Below are 11,281 nucleotides of genomic sequence, written 5' to 3'. Positions count from 1 at the left end.
CGCCTCCAACGTCGTTTTAGAGAATTTGGCAGTACGTCCAACTGGCCTCACAACCTCACAGACCACGTGTAACCACGCCAACCCAGGACCTCCACATCCGGCTTCTTCACCTGCGGGATCATCTGAGAACAGCCACCTGGACAGCTGATGAAACTGTGGGTTTGCACAACCGAAGAATTTCTGCACAAACTGTCAGAAACCGTCTCAGGGAAGCTCATCTGCGTGCTCGTCATCCTCACCAGGGTCTTAACCGACTTCAGTGGGCAAATGCTTACCTCCGATGGCCACTGGCATGCTGGAAAGTGTGCTCTTCACGGATGAATCCTGGTTTCAACTGTACCGGGCAGATGGCAGACACCATGTATGGCATCGTGTGGGCGAGCGGTTTGATGTCAACGTTGTGAACAGAGTGCCCCATGGTGGCGGTGGGGTTATGGCATAAGCTACGGACAACGAATAACGAATTCAATTGCAATTTGAATGCACAGAGATACTGTGACGAGATTCTGAGGCCCATTGTCATGCCATTCATCACCTGCACACCGTTTACATGTTTTAAGTTTTTAGCTGTATTGTTGTCTATCACTTGTTTACTTTGGCGCAAATAAACCTAAACTAAAACTTAAACTAATGCACGGCCCCATGTCGCAAGGATCTGTACACAGTTCCTGGAAGCTGAACATTTCCCAGTTCTTCCATGGCCTGCATACTCACCCTGCATGTCACCCATTGAGCATGTTTGGGATGCTCTGGATCGACGTGTACGACAGCGTGTTCCAGTTCCCGCCAAAATATCCAGCAACTTCGCACACAGCCATTAAAGAGGAGTGGGACAACATTCCACAGGTCACAATCAACAGCCTGATCAACTCTATGTGAAGGAGATGTGTTGCGATGCATGAGGCAAATGGTGGTCACCAGATACTGACAGGTTTTCTGATCCACGCCCTAACAGATGCATATCTGTATTCCCAGTCATTTTAAATCCATAGATTAGGGCCTAATGAATTTATTTCAATTGACTGATTTCCTTATATGAACTGTAACTCAGTAAAGTATTTGAAAATAATGTATATAAACCAGTGGATACTAGCTACATGCCTCAATTAGAAGCTGGCCTCATTCAACTTTAGCTTTTCATTTGGAAAGTTTTGTTAGTCATGTCCTGCTCTCCGGTGCCACGCCTACGTTCAGGTGGCTACAGGTGTGAGGTGTGCAGGGTTGTACGACAGTCATATCCGTTCTACTTTTTTGTCACTTTACACCCCTCTCAACCGGCCCCTGACAGGAAAAGTGATTCATTGTCTGGTGAAAATCTTTTGTCCTCACTGACATAGTATAACAGCATTGACATTTGTCAACTGAGTCCCCTGTAGCTCAGTTGGTAGAGCGTGGCACTTGCAACGCCAGGGTTGTGGGTTCGATTCCCACGGGGGGCCAGTATGAAAAAAGATATATATATATATAAAAATAATGTATGCACTCACTAACTGTAAGTCGCTCTGGATAAGAGCGTCTGCTAAATGTAAAATAAATTTAAATGTAAAATGTTTTGCATTTTGTTGCATTATATTTTTGGTCAGTGTAGTTCTGTAGAAATATGTGGCTTAACAAATCAAAATGGACCCACTCTGTTTTAAGTTAAATGGACCCACTCTGTTTGAAGTAACATGGACCCACTCTGTTTGAAGTTACATGGACCCACTCTGTTTGAAGTTACAGGGATCCTCTCTGTTTGAAGTTACAGGGACCCACTCTGTTTGAAGTTACAGGGATCCTCTCTGTTTGAAGTTACAGGGACCCACTCTGTTTGAAGTTACAGGGATCCTCTCTGTTTGAAGTTACAGGGATCCTCTCTGTTTGAAGTTACAGGGATCCTCTCTGTTTGAAGTTACAGGGATCCTCTCTGTTTGAAGTTACAGGGATCCTCTCTGTTTGAAGTTACAGGGATTGACATGTTGTTTGGATGCCTACCCGTTCCTCTGTCCCCCTACATAGAGGTTAAAGGTTAAAGGTAATGTTAGAGGTAACATACATCTGGAAGGTCCCTCAGTCAAGCATTGAATTTAAAGCACAGACTCGAAAGCCTCATAAAGAAGGGCAGTGATTGGTAGATGGGTAACAATAACACATCAGACATTCATGATCTCTTTAAGGTTGGTCAAGTTAATAATTATGCTGTGGATTATGTATTAAACCACCCAGACACTTCAAAGATACAGTCGTCCTTCTGAACTGAGCTGCAGGACAGGAAGGAAACTGCTCAGGGATGTCACCATTTGGTCATTTTAACCGGCTGTGGAGTTCAATGGCTGTGATGGGAGAAAACTGAGGATGGATCAACAACATTATAGTGACTCCACAATAATGACATCAATTATACAAATATACATAATAAAACTATTCCAAAACATGCATCCTGTATGCGACAAGGCACTAAAGTAATACTGCAAAGAAACACTGCAAAGGAAAATACTTTTTGGGCTAAATGCAAAGCCTTATGTTTGGGGAAATCCAACACCACACAACACTGAGTAACTGCCTCCTTATTTTCAAGCATGGTGGTGGCTGCATCCCCCCCACAGCGGAGTCACATGTAAATGTTATGGGTATGCTTGATATTGGCAAATACAGGGGAGTTTTTCAGGATGAAAGGAAACGGAGTGGAGCTAAGCACAGGCACAATCCTAGAGGTTAAACCTGTTGCAATCTGCTTTCCACCAGACACTGGGAGAGGAATTCACCTTTCAGCAGGATAATAACCTACAACACAAGGCCAAATATACACTGGAGTTGCTTACCAAGAACACAGTGAATTTTCCTGAGTGGCCAAGTTAGTTTTGACTTAAATCTGCTTGAAGATCTATGACAAGGCTTACTGTCTAGCCATGATCCCCAACACCTTGACAGAGCTTGAAGAATTGTTAAAAGAATAATGGGCAAATATTGCACCATACAGGTATGCAAAGCGCTTAGAGACTTACCCAAGAAGACTCACAGCTGTAAATCACTGCCAAAGGTGTTTCTAACATGTATTGACTCAGGGGGGTGAATACTTATCTAATCAACATATATTAGTGTTTTATTGGAAGACCCAGAGTTACCTCTGCTGCAGATTATAAATTCATTAAAGTTACCAGCCTCAGAAATTGCAGTCCAAATAATAGTTCAAGTAACAGACACATCTCAACATCAACTGTTCAGAGGAGACTGTGTGAATCAGGCCTTCATGGTCGAATTGCTGCAAAGAAACCACTACTAAAGGACACCAATAAGAAGAGACCTGCTTGGGCCAAGAAACACGAGCAATGGATATTAGACCGGTGGAAATCTGGCCTTTGGTCTGATGAGTCCAAATTGGAGATTTTTGGTTCCAACTGCCGTGTCTTTGTGAGACGCGGTGTGGGTGAACGGATGAGCTCCGCCGTAAAGCATGGAGGAGGAGGTGTTATGGTGTGGGGGTGCTTTGCTGGTGACACTGTCTGTGATTTATTTAGAATTCAAGGCATGCGTCGTGGGACTATCATTTGTTTTTCAACAGGACAATGACCCAACACACCTCCAGGATGTGTAAGGGCTATTTGACCAAGAAGGAGAGTGATGGACCTGGCCTCCGACCTCAACCCAATTGAGATGGTTTGGGATGAGTCGGGACCGAATAAGTGAAGGAAAGGCAGCCAACAAGTGCTCAGCATATGTGGGAACTCCTTCAAGACTTTTGGAAAAGCATTCCAGGTGAAGCTGGTTGAGGCATAGGGTGGCTATTTGAAGAATCTCAAATATAAAATATATTTTGATTTGTTTAACACTTGTTTGGTTACTACATGATTCCATATGTGTTATTTCATAGTTTTGATGTCTTCACTATTATTCTAAAATGTAGAAAATAGTAAAAATAAGGAAAAAACCTTGAATGAGTAGGTGTGTCCAAACTATTGACTGGTAGTGTATATATATTTTGTTTTACTTTGACGTAAGTGTTTTGTGTAGATCATTGACACAAGAATGACAAACCCATTTTAACCCCTCTTTGTAACACAATAACATTTGAAGAAATCCAAGGAGGGTGAATACTTATGATACCCACTGTGTGTGTGTCTGTGTGTATTGCGTATGTGTCTTTAGAGCAAACATCCACTGAGCCTAGACATTGGTAAATGTGGTCTTCTCCGCAGTTGAAACAAAAACAAAGCAGTCACCGTTTTGGTAAAAAGCTGAGGGATGGGCCTGGAGAAATGTAGCAACTCTCAAATTCATATACAGAGCTGACTGACTATCTAGGACTGGGATGGGCAACATTTATGGGGGTGGGGTCCACAAAAAATAAGGAACTGAAGGGCCGCGGTGGGTCTGCGTACCCACATCCATACCCCCCCCACCCACCCACCCACCCACCTTGCATGCGAAGAGAAAAAGAAATAGTTTTAAAGTTCATTTCATACAATTCTACTCATTTTGCGATGGGGGCGGAGAGAAAAATTAGCAGTTTTACAACTAATTTCCTGCAATTCTACACATTTTGACATGGGGTGGAGGCAAATGTTTGCAGTTTTTAATATGATAACTGATGATCAATGGGCCCCACCCCGGTCGGTAAAACGACCATGCTTACTACAAGTTTAGATAGCTTTCCACTAGACTAACTTACTAATCCCACCCCCCAAAAATTGCTGACATGTGCTAATTGAGTGACTGCTGATGAACAACCACATGTCGAAATTGCACCTTGTGTATCCTATTATTCTAACTCTCAACAGGAAGTTGAGACCACGACTGAGTTCCAAAAAAATAAATATAATAAAATAATGTATTGTTATTATTTGTCCGGGGGCCTACAAAAGGGCCAGTTTCCCGTCCCTGATATATGATATAAACATCTTAGTTTTAACCATGTTTTGAAGCTATACAAGAAACATTTATATTTTGGGTTCTGAAGGGGTATGACAGTTTAACTGAGCTCACACGTTATATTCTTCGAGAATAAATGGGTGTATATCATTAAAGGGATACTTCCAGCGGCAGATTATGCACGCCGACACCACGTGGTCTGCGAACCTTAAAGTGCGTGCATTTGCGTCTCAGATGGTATTTTTCCGTACAACCTGTAGACGTTTTGTCGGTCTCGTATCGCGTCAGGTCATTAGCTTTGTTCCAGGGCGTCGGTCAGCACGTAGCAGTCAGCGTACTAGCTCTGGTTACGTTAAACGCTTGCTTGTGCAGCTAGCTAGTCCACATTAGCTAGTACCTATGTTCTAATTCTAAATGTAATTTCACCACCCGTGCTGTTGGTGGCGGTAACGCACCATCCTCTCTGGCACAATTCGACATCCTGTCTGAGCTCGTATGTCTCACAGCGTCTGTGGCGTGAGAAGGCGTCTGCTGCAGCCAGACCCTATTGGGATTTTGGCAATGAGGCCCTTTGTCTACTTCTCCAGAGTCCGATGAACTTGTGGATACCATTTTTATAAAGTGCCTCATTGCCAAAATCCCAAAGTATCCCTTTAATTTATATGTCCAAAAAATGGATGTAGCAGCTAACGATTCTAGCTTTAATCTCAAAAGAGAAAGAGTTTTCTGTTGAAACTAATAGGATAAATGCTTGTTGTTTGTGTTTCTACAGCAGGAACCCCCACTGACCCTGCCGCGCTGCCCCCTCCCGAACCCAGGTCCCCACTGCCGAGGAGATGGAAATCACAGACGATGACATCATAGCAGGTAGGAAAACACCTGGACACAGATGTAGACCAGGCAGCCAGTCAGTCAGCCCATTGACACGTCTCTCTCTCTCTCTCTCTCTCTCTCTCTCTCTCTCTCTGCTGTCTCTCTGTTTCTCTCTCTCTCTCTCTCTCTCTCTCTCTCTCTCTCTCTCTCTGCTGTCTCTCTGTTTCTCTCTCTCTCTCTCTCTCTCTCTCTCTCTCTCTCTCTCTCTCTCTGCTGTCTCTCTGTTTCTCTCTCTCTCTCTCTCTCTCTCTCTCTCTCTGCTGTCTCTCTGTTTCTCTCTCTCTCTCTCTCTCTCTCTCTCTCTCTCTCTCTCTCTCTCTCTCTCTGCTGTCTCTCTGTTTCTCTCTCTCTCTCTCTCTCTCTCTCTGCTCTCTGCTCTCTCTCTCACTCTCTCTCTGTCTGTTTTACTAGTTTATAGTGGTGCTCTGTAATTATCAGCCAGTTGTCACTTCTTTATGTGGTCCTCTGTAGCTCAGCTGGTAGAGCACGGCGCTTGTAACGCCAAGGTAGTGGGTTCGATCCCCGGGACCACCCATACACAAAAAAATAAATAATAATAATTATGCACGCATGACTGTAAGTTGCTTTGGATAAAAGCGTCTGCTAAATGGCATATTATTCACTCTGTGAAGCTTCTGTTCAGTTTGACCCCTCATGGATTGGAGGTGTGCTGCTTACTTCTCTCCTGACCAGAGCCGCGGTGTGCGTGTGCATTAGTGCTGAGCGATTAACCAACATTTTTGTTCTGTTTCTTTTTTTAAACAACATCGGCTCAATTGTTAGAATTCCATTTTGTACGTTTTTTTTAATTCTGTGAGCTCAATGAGCACATCGCACTGTTTCTCTAGAGATTCCTCAGATCCAACCTGAACTGTGAGATGTATTAGGGAGTTGTAGTTTCCAACAGGCCAATATTCTACATAATTTAGCGCATTAAATGTGGAATGAAATAATAAAGTCATAAAATAAAACTGACCTCAAAAAGCACTTATCGCTCAGAACTAGTCTGTGTGTGTGTGTGTGTGTGTGTGTGTGTTTTGCCGGTAGCATCTTCCAGTCTGTCTGTTGTCACCTACCTGTTCTGAGGAGGGCACTAATTGGAGACATTGACACGCACGCACACACAAACCTACAGCCCAGTGCAAAAAGCAGTCTGGTGTTGAGACAGACCGCAGCAGTAAACAAGGCAGCAAATTCTCATCTGGCTGAACACACACACACACACATTTTTACTTGACTGAACACACTCAAGCTGCCAGCTACTAACGTGAGAGATGCCTCTGTGCACCGGGGTGCACCTCACAGGGGATTGGCTACCACCATGCCACCCTGCCACCATGCCACCTTGCCACCATGCCTGCCCACAGGTAGAGAAAAACACACTTAATTCCTCTCCATTAGTCTTTCCACATCCTTAACCATGCACGGTAAGACACAGAGGTAACACACTGAGGTAACACACTGTGGAAGGGTTTAGTTCAGAGGTAACACACTGTGGAAGGGTTTAGTTCAGAGGTAACACACTGTGGAAGGGTTTAGTTCAGAGGTAACACACTGAGGAAGGGTTTAGTTCAGAGGTAACACACTGTGGAAGGGTTTAGTTCAGAGGTAACACACTGAGGAAGGGTTTAGTTCAGAGGTAACACACTGTGGAAGGGTTTAGTTCAGAGGTAACACACTGTGGAAGGGTTTAGTTCAGAGGTAACACACTGTGGAAGGGTTTAGTACAGAGGTAACACACTGTGGAAGGGTTTAGTTCAGAGGTAAAACACTGTGGAAGGGTTTAGTTCAGAGGTAACACACTGTGGAAGGGTTTAGTTCAGAGGTAACACACTGTGGAAGGGTTTAGTACAGAGGTAACACACTGTGGAAGGGTTTAGTTCAGAGGTAACACACTGTGGAAGGGTTTAGTTCAGAGGTAACACACTGGAAGGGTTTAGTTCAGAGGTAACACACTGGAAGGGTTTAGTTCAGAGGTAACACACTGTGGAACGGTTTAGTTCAGAGGTAACACACTGTGGAAGGGTTTAGTTCAGAGGTAACACACTGTGGAAGGGTTTAGTACAGAGGTAACACACCGTGGAAGGGTTTAGTTCAGAGGTAAAACACTGTGGAAGGGTTTAGTTCAGAGGTAACACACTGTGGAAGGGTTTAGTTCAGAGGTAAAACACTGTGGAAGGGTTTAGTTCAGAGGTAACACACTGGAAGGGTTTAGTTCAGAGGTAAGACACTGTGGAAGGGTTTAGTTCAGAGGTAACACACTGTGGAAGGGTTTAGTACAGAGGTAAAACACTGTGGATGGGTTTAGTTCAGAGGTAACACACTGTGGAAGGGTTTAGTTCAGAGGTAAAACACTGTGGAAGGGTTTAGTTCAGAGGTAACACACTGTGGAAGGGTTTAGTTCAGAGGTAACACACTGGAAGGGTTTAGTTCAGAGGTAAAACACTGTGGAAGGGTTTAGTTCAGAGGTAACACACTGTGGAAGGGTTTAGTTCAGAGGTAACACACTGTGAAAGGGTTTAGTTCAGAGGTAACACACTGTGGAAGGGTTTAGTTCAGAGGTAACACACTGGAAGGGTTTAGTTCAGAGGTAACACACTGTGGAAGGGTTTAGTTCAGAGGTAACACACTGTGGAAGGGTTTAGTTCAGAGGTAACACACTGTGGAAGGGTTTAGTTCAGAGGTAACACACTGGAAGGGTTTAGTTCAGAGGTAACACACTGTGGAAGGGTTTAGTTCAGAGGTAAAACACTGTGGAAGGGTTTAGTTCAGAGGTAAAACACTGTGGAAGGGTTTAGTTCAGAGGTAACACACTGTGGAAGGGTTTAGTTCAGAGGTAACACACTGTGGAAGGGTTTAGTTCAGAGGTAAAACACTGTGGAAGGGTTTAGTTCAGAGGTCACACACTGTGGAAGGGTTTAGTACAGAGGTAAAACACTGTGGAAGGGTTTAGTTCAGAGGTAGCACACTGTGGAAGGGTTTAGTTCAGAGGTAAAACACTGTGGAAGGGTTTAGTTCAGAGGTAACACACTGTGGGAGGGTTTAGTTCAGAGGTAACACACTGGAAGGGTTTAGTTCAGAGGTAAAACACTGTGGAAGGGTTTAGTTCAGAGGTAAGACACTGTGGAAGGGTTTAGTTCAGAGGTAACACACTGTGGAAGGGTTTAGTTCAGAGGTAACACACTGGAAGGGTTTAGTTCAGAGGTAATACACTGTGGAAGGGTTTAGTTCAGAGGTAACACACTGTGGAAGGGTTTAGTTCAGAGGTAACACACTGTGGAAGGGTTTAGTTCAGAGGTAACACACTGGAAGGGTTTAGTTCAGAGGTAACACACTGTGGAAGGGTTTAGTTCAGAGGTAACACACTGTTGAAGGGTTTAGTTCAGAGGTAACACACTGTGGAAGGGTTTAGTTCAGAGGTAACACACTGGAAGGGTTTAGTTCAGAGGTAACACACTGTGGAAGGGTTTAGTTCAGAGGTAACACACTGTGGAAGGGTTTAGTTCAGAGGTAACACACTGTGGAAGGGTTTAGTTCAGAGGTAACACACTGTGGAAGGGTTTAGTTCAGAGGTAAAACACTGTGGAAGGGTTTAGTTCAGAGGTAAAACACTGTGGAAGGGTTTAGTTCAGAGGTAACACACTGTGGAAGGGTTTAGTTCAGAGGTAAAACACTGTGGAAGGGTTTAGTTAAGAGGTAACACACTGGAAGGGTTTAGTTCAGAGGTAAAACACTGTGGAAGGGTTTAGTTCAGAGGTAACACACTTTGGAAGGGTTTAGTTCAGAGGTAACACACTGGAAGGGTTTAGTTCAGAGGTAACACACTGGAAGGGTTTAGTTCAGAGGTAAAACACTGTGGAAGGGTTTAGTTCAGAGGTAACACACTGTGGAAGGGTTTAGTTCAGAGGTAAAACACTGTGGAAGGGTTTAGTTCAGAGGTAACACACTGTGGAAGGGTTTAGTTCAGAGGTAACACACTGGAAGGGTTTAGTTCAGAGGTAAAACACTGTGGAAGGGTTTAGTTCAGAGGTAACACACTTTGGAAGGGTTTAGTTCAGAGGTAACACACTGTGGAAGGGTTTAGTTCAGAGGTAACACACTGTGGAACGGTTTAGTTCAGAGGTAAAACACTGGAAGGGTTTAGTTCAGAGGTAACACTGGTAGGGTATTTTAGGGAAATGATTAGAACGTGTGTATGAAGATCAGAGAGGATCATGTTCAGGATTGTATTTTGATTTTGCGTGCCAAAATGAGAGATTAAATTGTGGATGGGAGGAATATTAAGGTGAGAAGTGTCTTGATGTCTTGGTGAAAAAACTGCAGCACTGTGTGTCACCTTGAGCTGAGATTGGTACTGTGTCAACGTCTCTCTTCTTTGCCTGCTCTCACACACACACTCTCTCTCTCTCTCCCCCTCTCTCTCTCCCCCTTCTCTCTCTTTCTCCCCCCCTCTCTCTCTTTCTCCCCCCTCTCTCTCTCTCCCCCTCTCTTTCTCCCCCCTTCTCTCTTTCTCCCCTCCTCTCTCTCTCTCCCCTTCTCTCTCTCTCCCCCCTCTCTCTCATTCCACTCTCTCTCTCATTCCCCCCTATCTCCCCCCTCTCTTCCCCCTCTCTGTCCCCCTCTCTCTCTCCACCCTCTCTCTCTCTCCCACTCTCTCTCTCTCCCTCTCTCTCTTTCTCCCCCCCTCTCTCTCTCTCTCCCGCTCTTTTTCTCCACCCCCTCTCTCTCCCCCTCTCTCTCTCTCTCTCTCCCCCTCTCTCTCTCTCCCCCTCTCTCTCGCCTCCCTCTCTCTCCCCCTCTCTCTCACTCCCCCTCTCTCTCCCCCCTCTCTCTCTCTCTCATTCCACTCTCTCTCTCATTCCCCCCTCTCTCCCCCCTCTCTTCCCCCTCTCTCTCCCCCTCTCTCTCTCCACCCTCTCTCTCTCTCCCACTCTCTCTCTCCCTCTCTCTCTTTCTCCCCCCTCTCTCTCTCTCTCCCGCTCTTTTTCTCCCCCCCCCTCTCTCTCTCCCCCCCTCTCTCTCCCCCCTCTCTCTCTCTCCCCCCTCTCTCTCGCCTCCCTCTCTCTCCCCCTCTCTCTCACTCCCCCCTCTCTCTCTCCCCCCTCTCTCTCTCTCTCTCTCATTCCACTCTCTCTCTCATTCCCCCCTCTCTCTCCCCTCTCTTCCCCCTCTCTCTCCCCCTCTCTCTCTCCACCCTCTCTCTCTCTCTCCCCTCCCCCCCTCTCTCTCTCTCTCTCCTGCCCTCTCTCTCCCCATCTCTCTCTCTCCCCCTCTCTCACTCTTAGCCTTGCTAGACAAGCACGAGACATTTATGGCATGTGTGACCGCTCATTGACAAAGACTGAATCCATATTCTCTCCTCCTTTCAACCCATGCAACACCTTACCTTCACTCCTGTCTTCATGGAAGGCTGCTAGTTTACATCTCCATGAAAATCTGACAGACTCATTCTGTAAGTGCATACATTGTTGTCGTGACTAGGGCCATTCAGGATCAATGAAAATACTATTCTTTAGAAATTATCTGAGTTTTATTGATGATTTAGGTATTCGTTGTTGTG

At 45.1% G+C, this 11,281-nt stretch overlaps 1 pseudogene; it reads left to right on the top strand.

Moving 5' to 3' along the window:
- LOC121574507 overlaps positions 1 to 11,281 on the top strand; it is a 501,964-nt pseudogene that overhangs the window by 189,838 nt on the left and 300,845 nt on the right.

The sequence above is a fragment of the Coregonus clupeaformis genome, chromosome 9 (genome assembly GCF_020615455.1).
Source record: "Coregonus clupeaformis isolate EN_2021a chromosome 9, ASM2061545v1, whole genome shotgun sequence".
NCBI classification, from domain to species: domain Eukaryota; kingdom Metazoa; phylum Chordata; class Actinopteri; order Salmoniformes; family Salmonidae; genus Coregonus; species Coregonus clupeaformis.
Note: the sequence above shows the minus strand (reverse complement) of the source record. Positions and strands in the feature narration are given on the sequence as shown.